Source organism: Myotis davidii, unplaced genomic scaffold (assembly GCF_000327345.1).
Source record: "Myotis davidii unplaced genomic scaffold, ASM32734v1 scaffold64, whole genome shotgun sequence".
Taxonomy (NCBI): domain Eukaryota; kingdom Metazoa; phylum Chordata; class Mammalia; order Chiroptera; family Vespertilionidae; genus Myotis; species Myotis davidii.
This window is the reverse complement of record NW_006296226.1, coordinates 781,421-790,221: the sequence shown is the minus strand read 5'-3', so window position 1 is coordinate 790,221 and position 8,801 is coordinate 781,421. Positions and strand designations below refer to the sequence as shown.

Here is an 8,801-nt window from a genome sequence, read left to right as displayed (position 1 = left end):
CTCCCCTCCTGGCCTGATCCCCCTAACTGCCTATCTGCTCTCCCCTCCTGGCCTGATTGCCCTAACTGCCTATCTGCTCTCCCCTCCTGGCCTGATCCCCCTAACTGCCTATCTGCTCTCCCTTCTACTCCGTGCCCTTTGGACCCTCGGCGCAGGTGTGATGAGAGCTCTCCGCCTCGGCCCCACCTTCATCCTGATTGGTCGTTACATGATGGTGTCCCAGCCAATTTATATATTCCTCTGTTATTAGTATCGATTCTTATAATTAAGGCTAGATGTGGGGTTCGGGTAGGCTGAGGGACAGAAATTGTGACTGAGAAATTCATCAAGCAAATGAGTGTCATCCGGACTTGCCTGTGGTGTGACAGCCAGCTTGCCATCTTGTTAAATACCTCTGCCCTACTGTGCACAGCGCACCATTCTATTAGAAACTTCTGCGTGGATAACTTGCTTCTTTCTTTACTCTCCTTCTTTCGGGTCATCCATCGATGGCTCCTGCTGTCCTTCTCCTCCTACTATGTCTAATTGTTATTTCTCTGTCTTCTTTCCATCCTGACTCAGTTCTTGCATCTGTGGTATAACATGTTTATACAAATTCTGCCCTTGGGATAGTCACTAATGTGGCTCCTTCTGGCCACACTCCTCTCTGTCCAGATGCATGGTTGGATGACATGTCCTGCTTTCCTTGTGCTTGCGGTTGGTAGGGCTAAATGGGGAGTTCTGGCCTTTGGATTATGAACAGGAACAACACCTGTCACTTCTGGGCTAGTGCATTTAATTGCTAGTATGAGACCCTTCTTTTCTCTGCTACAGAGACCAGCAGTGCTCCAGGTGGGTGATTGCTCAGTAGTCAAAGTGCCAGAGTGAGATGACACTGAACAGAATTCCCAGGCAACTCCGGACATAAATTGGATGAGAAAGAAACCTTTCATATATTAAGTCCCTGTGATTTGTGGGTTGTTAGTTCTGAGGCATAATCTACCTCTATCCTGACTGAAACGGCCTTCTAATTTTTTTCAAACTCTTCGGTTTGTCTCCTGATGAGTTTATCCAAGATTATGGCTATAAGTTTATCCTCTAATCCAGTGATTTTCAAACTTTTTTTTTAACTTCATGGCACACATAAACTAATCACAAATTCTGCAGAACGCCAAAAAATATATTGTTTGCCTATCTGATAAAAAATAAAAAGGTATAATTTTGATTGATTCACATTGGAGGGCTACTGTTGTGCCTCTGACTAAATAGCCAGGTATTGTATGTTTTAAAAATTCTTCTGTGAATTACACCAGTTCACAATCGCTGCTCTAATTAAAGGAATTCCAAATCTATTGAAGTAAACTTAATTGATCCCCTGAGCTCAGTTTTCTGGTTTCCTTGTGACACTTTCAGTGCTCACAAGAACCTCAACCTGAATATCCTGCAGGTATTTCAAATTCACCATGCTCTCTAAAAAACTTATCATCTTCTTTCCCTCAGTTGCCGATTGCTCCTCTCCTCTATTGCAAATTTCAGTTAATAACACTATCTTTCCAGATTCACACTGCATTTCAACCTTGGGAATGTTCCAATTCTCTCTCCTGAGTTACATGGGGCCAGCCTTACCGGTGGAAGGCTCAATGGCAGAGACCAAGTTCAAACACAACACCCAGGAACCAGCGGCACAATACAGTTGTGTCCATTCAATTTCCTACAGATTGTTTCTCTTAAATTCTTCCAAGTATAAAAATGAGGTTCTCGCCCTAACCGGTTTGGCTCAGTGGATAGAGCGTCGGCTTGCAGACTGAAAGGTCCCAGGTTTGATTACAGTCAAGGGCATGTACCTTAGTTGCAGGCACATCCCCGGTGGGGGGTGTGCAGGAGGCAGCTGATCGATGTTTCTCTCTCATCGATGTTTCTGACTCTCTGTCCTTCTCCCTTCCTCTCTGTAAAAAAATCAATAAAATATATATTTTTTAAAAATGAGGTACTCACTTTCGTTTTTAGACCATGGGGATTGACTTTCTCCTCCATCGGTTTGCCGAAAGCAAAAGTGATCATCTTCACCATCAGCTGCCTAAAAAGATGAGATTATTTCCTTTTTTCTTTTTACATTAAAAGAATACTTAGGAAGGTGGGGCTGGGTGGAAAGAGATCAACCAAAGAACTTGTATGCATATATGCATAACCCATGGACACAGACAGTAAGGTGGGGAAGGCCTGGGGTGAGGGACATATGTAATACTTTCAACAATAAAGATTTTAAAAAAAAGAACACTTGTAACCACAGGATTACAGTATGTGTCAAGCATACTGGCCCCTGCAGGCTCCATAGACTCTGGTGGATTTTATGAGCATCACCTTCTCATCTCCATTACATAGTCTATGAAGAGTTGGCATTTGGCCCCTGAATGCAGCCAAGAAAGGGAAATCAAGGCCGATATTTGGGTGGTGAGGTAACATCAGATCTATGGTCCTTGAACCCGTTGTCTCCACCCCAGGTTCAGTATCTGTGTCTGTAGTTTTATGGCGATTGCATATCTGGAAGGCTGCCACTCCAGATGTCACCAGGCCACTTATTTATTCATCAAAGCAAGCCATGATCCAATTGTTCCTTCCATCATCAGCAAAAAAGGAAAGTGTAATGAAATCAATCTTTGGCTACATTGCAGGAGTCAGAAATATATTTGGGATTGGCTGCTGCAGTTGCATTTTAGATTATAATCACAAGAGGAGAACAGGGAATTGAGAGTACTATGCAAAGAACAGGGGGTCCAGGGAATAATCCATGCTGGCCTTAATAAGGCAGTGCCTCAGGCTGAGAACCCAGGGCTGGGTGGATATACCATACCAAGCACTTACAGAGGCAAACACCAATATTTTGTGGGAGCCTAAAGTATGAAGTCAAAGCTGTAGAACCAAGCATGTGGAAAGCAAATCAAGGTCAAGCTGCTAGTGTTGCTACAGATGAGCAGATGCCATTCTTTTCCCTAATTCTTTGTGACCAGTTTTCTCTCTCCTGTCTGCAGTTTTAAGCTTGAATGGCAATATTTCTGACAACAAACATAAAGAAGGGAGTGGGGTTGGGTCGGAATTGCTGTTTATTATGTAATTTTTTTCACTCAATCTCCCCATTTAATTGTGGTGACTCACTCCACTGTGGCTGTGTCTGGTGTTCCAGAGTCCAGAACACATCTGCACAGCGTGAGCACAGGGGACCCCCTGATGTTCCACTGGGGTAGGGATTGTGGCTGCCTGGCCACAAAGAGCTGGTGAAGGGACCTGGGAGATTGCTCACTTCTTACAAAACTTGCAATCAATCAGTTGCCCTATTTTCAAACCTATTTCTGCTTTCAGAGGCACCTGGCATCAATTCCTGAGACTTCCTGGGGATTGAGGCATGAACTGGTTTGCTTCTGGTTGATCCTCCTCCCATACCCCCTTTCCTTCCTCTCCTTGGGTTTCCATTTCCAAAATACTGTGGCTGTCGTCTCCTGTTCTCTTTTCTTTGTTTTTGTAGATTCAAGTTTTATTTTTTCTTTTAATGTGTTAGAGAGTTTGGGAAGGGAAAGGCACATTTGTGTGTAGTCTTTCATGCTTACTGGAAGTCCACTTATTTCTTCCAGTTTTTATTACGTTTCTCAGATGTGTCTCGAACCCATTAGGTACTCAATACAAAAGCATAGCAGTTATTTAATGTTAAAGTGTCTTCCTTGACCCAAGAGGAGAAAAAAAGGTGGGAATTAAAGTTACCTGCATAAAGATTCCCATAAACAGCAGATAACATTTATCCAAATTCTTTTTCCTGCACTCATTCAAAATCGAGTGAGCAGCACCCTCAAGCTTCGTGCTGGCACGGGATAAAACGATTAGGAATCTTAGAGCCTCTTCTGGTGGATTTGCATTTCTTCACAGGACTCATGGCAGTTCAATCACTGGCGTGCATTGACCTTTTGCCATAGGCTGGAGTGACTGTCTTTTTATAGTGAGAAAACAGCTGTGCCATCATTGCCTTTGCCAGGAGAGAGAGGAAAAATTGTCAGGGGGTTCTGTTTGTCATTGGCAGGAACAGTGAGATGCCGGGGCAACACAAACTATTCCAGAGGTACAGACTCTTCTGTCGGTTTCCAAGAACTGGCTTAGCTTCAGCCACAAAGACCCTGATGGAGGGTCTGAAATTCCTCTTTTGCCCAGCCAAAGCACAGCCTTTACCCAGAATATTTCATGATGCCAGCGGATGGCTTCCAGAGAGGAATTGGGAATTGAGTTGCGCTCTGGTTGCGGATGGTTCTTTCTCATGCCTAGCTACCCAAACAAAGGCATTGAGCCCGCAGCCAGATCTGTACCAGCACACCACTTGGAGCTGATGCATGGGAATGTGCAGGGCTGTGCCCGATTGAACTGCTCCCACCGTACCAGGGGCTGTTTCTCTACGTTTTCCGTCTTGTATTCTGGCAGCTCTCTCTTCCTCACCCCCATCATCCCCATCCCCAAGTCCTCAAGTCCATTCATATTAAAGTTTGGAAGGATCCCGACCGGCACATATTGGCAGTGCTGTAATTGGTGTTTACTTACCTTTACCTCTTTTCTCTCTGCGTTTGATCATTCTGATAATGACAGCTTACTTTCTCTCCCTTTACCACCAGGAAACAAAAAGAAACTCTTAAACAGTTGTGCAGTTATATTTAGTTTTCCGGTGTCCTGCTAGGGAAATAAAATTCACATTTTAAAATATTTTCCCACTTCCATTCCCCTTCCTCCCTCCTCACCCAAACAGTCAACACTGAGGGGAAACATTCATGTTGAGAATTGTTTTTCCCCTCAGAAGTTGTTGTGACTACAGTGGCAACATCCTTGAGAGCTGACATGTCAAAACGTTGATGTTCTTATTTAAGACCTTCATCATTGTCATCATACTTGGTGCCTGCATTTGCTAGACTCTGTTTATTTATGTGCACGTTTAAGTGATATTTCTCAGGATAATATTCACAGGGGTCTGGGGTTCCCGGAATGAAAAGTGTTATGTAAACTGAAATGCTTACCCCCCGGCGAAAGGTACCCTCCACTGCGCACACCACCTGGTTCTAACAGCTCACATGTGCACAGTGTTTGTAGTTCAGAAAGAATTTCCATGTACATTGTTTCATGTAATCCCCCTGATAACACACCAGGGACGCTGTGGCTCCAGGAATCATCCCGCCCTGCAGCCACCAGGCATGTGTGCCTCTGTACCTGGTGCACTGTTAGCTTTTCACAGCTGTCACTGTGCAGCTCTATAGCATCTAGTCCCAGGTGGTTCCGTCTCAGAGAAGAGTCAGATTAATAGAGGCACAAACAAGCACAAAATAATTAGAGGACTTCTTTTATTTTCTCGTGTCTCCTAGGGAGGAAAGCTGGGCAGGTAATTAATTACAGGGTCTCTTTGGCAGACTCAGGGAGAGGGGAAATGTGTGGATACTGCAAAATTAATAAATTTGATTCCATCACAACTATGTAAACATTTTAGTTAAGGATACATACAATTAGGGTAGTAACTATAAGATGGATTGGGTGTGTCATGCGATATACCATACATGAGGATATGATTTTTTGTGAGTGAGAGGAATGCATTGTTGAGCCAGTGGCGAAGAATAAGAAAGATGTTTGTTTGTTGGGACATACACAGCCTTCGAACTGAGATTTGGTTAAGAGAGTATTTCAAGGCAGTGAACAGTTTCTGTAGAAGAGCATCCTTCTAGAAGAGAAGACCAAACTGTACTGTAAGAATTGTGGGTGTGATTTGATTTCTTCAGAGGTCTTGCCTAGAAGTCTAGTTCTTGAAGGAATGCCTTACATGAAAACCTGTAATAAACTCAGCTGTACATGGCCACGTCGCGTGTGGAATAAAACACGGGCTTTTGAGAAGAGCACAGGCCTTGGACAAGCCGGACCTGAGCTTGAGTCCTAGATCCCCCAAGTACCAGTTTACGACCTTGGGCAAACCTTGACCTTTGTGAGTCTCTATTTTTCTATGTGAATATCCATGAATTAAAAATGCCTCCTTTACAAAACAGTCGTGAGGATAAAGTGGGATAAAACGTGCAGCTCCACAGGTGATGGCATTTATACTGTGGCTTGTCGTCTTTCCCCTTCTCCACGGAACCCAGGTTAGAGACTCAGCTCAGGTCCTTTGTTTGTTCCCCAAAGCCCCAAGTTATAAAGGCTCTCAGAAAGGCTTTAATTTGCTGCAGCTAGTGTTTATTCATTACAACCTTGCTTCCAGCTCACATCCAGGTCGATAAGTTTGCTCTATTGGGTGAGTATTGCAAAGAACGTTTAAAAAGCACTGTTTTGGCCGGTCAAATGGCAGCTGATAACGTGGCCCAGAATCTGGCTTGTGTGAAGGATGGTAAATAGGAATCAACTTTTCGTTTCTCATGCAACAAAGGAAAAAGGATTGTGGTTTTATCTATTACACATTATAAATCACTTAGATGTCTCGTGCCTAAGAGCTCTGGGGTCATATTTATGGACCGTGGGGGGCCCTGAATGCACTTCCCAGAATCTGAAGTGAGAATCACACTCGCCCTGCATTTCTTTTTATTTCTATTACACTCACCATGGGATCCCTGGTGTGAAGGGAACCGATCTCTGGAGGTGTTCAACTGGCCATCCTCCCGCACACGAGGCATCTCACATAAATAGACTCATGAAAGGAATTAAAACAAATGTGAGTGTGAGCTGGTATGTTGGTGAAAACTTCTTGTTAGAAAACAGAACTCTGAACACATCAGCTCAGGCAAAATAGGACATTTATTGGCTCACATGACTTGGAAGTTCAGGGATGCACTGGATGCCAACCCCAAGGGAAAAGAGGTATTCTGATTACTCTGGCAGAAAAGTCCTAGGGAAGATTCTGCTTACAAGTGCATTGATGGACCGGCAAAGGAAAATTGCACGATTGCACGTTATATTCTATTATTTACTACAAAAATCACTTGGTGACTAATCTATTTTGTTTTCTGCTTTTCTCTTCCTCTCCTCTTTTGTGGTCTGGGTGTTTATCCTTAAATATCCTTAAATATAATATGTTTTCTATTCCTTTTTCACTAATCATGGCTCTGCTTATAATCCATGCCTGTCTTTGAACCTTTGACCAGGACCACAGTGACGAGAGTACTGATTGGTCAGCCTGGGCCACATGACCACTTTCACACTGGGAGGAGGGGGGCATCATTTTTCACAGGATAACAGGTACTGGGGAGGATGCAGAGGCAGAAGATATATGTCTACTACACCCATCCCTGTGTTGAACCTTAATCTGTTGAGAAATGTAATTGTTGTGACTAAGCTGATTCCCTTTGGCTTAGATTCGATCCTTTTCCTCTCCGCCAGCTGGTCAGAATCCTCTCATGATTCTCCCTTAATAAAAGGCAACAGTTAAACAGTTAAAGATTCCTGAGAAGTTACATTATTTCAGAGCCTTTACAAATTTAGCAATGAGAAAAACAATCCCCATTTCCATTAAGTTTTCCCAGGTGGCATTTCTAAGTCTTTTGTCATCTTCGTCGATCGGATAGACAGTATTTTCTTTTATGTTTCTGCTTTTTTCTAGTTCAGGATTCCAAATGGAACTGATGTGAAGGATATAGTATAGGAAGGATATTGGTAAGAGAATATGAATTTCAAGGTCAACTGACTTGTGTTCAAATCCCACTTCAACTACTTGCTTAGGAAAATGAAAATAAAATTGCTATTTTTTTCATTTATCATATAGACAAACATTTTAATATTGATGTGCTACATATCTGGGTGTTTTTTTTTCTGTCTTGTATCAATTTCTTCAGCTCCTTTGCACTAATATTATGTAAATTTTGCATCAAGCCTTACCTGAATCCACGTATACTCTTAAACTGCTCAGTTACATGAGCCAATGGATTCCCTTTTTAAAAAATCCTTACCCAAGCATATGTTTTTTTGTTTGTTTTTTTATTTTCATTTGAGAGAGAGAGAGAGAGAGAGAGACATACATTGATCGCTTGCCTCCCATAAATAAATTATTTATTTTTACTCTCAACATGGTTGTGAAAAGAGTTAAATCAGAAAACCAAGAACATTGACATGCCTAAGTCCAGAATGAGTCCAAATATTTGGCCACATAGAATATTATCATCTTTAAGAGTAGGAGTAATAATAAAGGCTTTTAAATGAGTCTTTAATTCATAAATACAATAGACATTGTTTTGGCTACTGGAAAACAAAGGCTGTAGCATCATTAAAGGTCTGCGATGTCTCACTTTTGAGGATTCAGGTTAGTGAATTTAAGGTAACTGAAGGTGACAGCAAGAGTTATGGAGATAGGCAAAAATTCACATTAAAAAACTTCCTATGTCGAGTAATAGTGGCCATTATGATTCCAGAAGTTAAAAGTGATTTCAGAACCTATGACTTCAGCTTGGCAAACAGCTCAGACTCCAAATCTTATTCCTCCCTATTAAAATGTGAGCCCTTAAAGAAGGATGTGTCTGTATATATAGATATATGCATGAAAATAATAAGGTGATCTTTGGAGTTGCCTTAGTGTTCCCTTTATATCTGTCTTGAAATGACCATGGAATTAGCTTCATGAAAGGGATTAGCCAGCTTCTTGGTCTAAGGCTACCACGAGGACCATTTGTGTAAGGCTAGAAAGGTACCAACGTGACATAAACCGTACGGAGAGAAGGAGAAGATGAGAGCTTTTCCTGGCAGTTGGTAGCTAAAAATCAAGAGATTCTGAGAAAATGACACAATGCAGCCTTTCTTGTCTTTTTCTTTTCACGTTGGTTCTGGTGAAAGAGGAC

General features: G+C 42.3%; 1 protein-coding gene and 1 pseudogene across 1 annotated transcript in view; one reads left to right on the top strand and one right to left on the bottom strand.

Moving 5' to 3' along the window:
- The window catches only part of LOC102754001 (U3 small nucleolar RNA-associated protein 14 homolog A), a 68,863-nt gene that overhangs the window by 20,004 nt on the left and 40,058 nt on the right, over positions 1-8,801 (top strand). The gene's annotated exons all lie outside the window — the stretch shown is intronic.
- Positions 8,617-8,801, bottom strand: part of LOC102773938 — a 940-nt pseudogene continuing 755 nt past the window's right edge.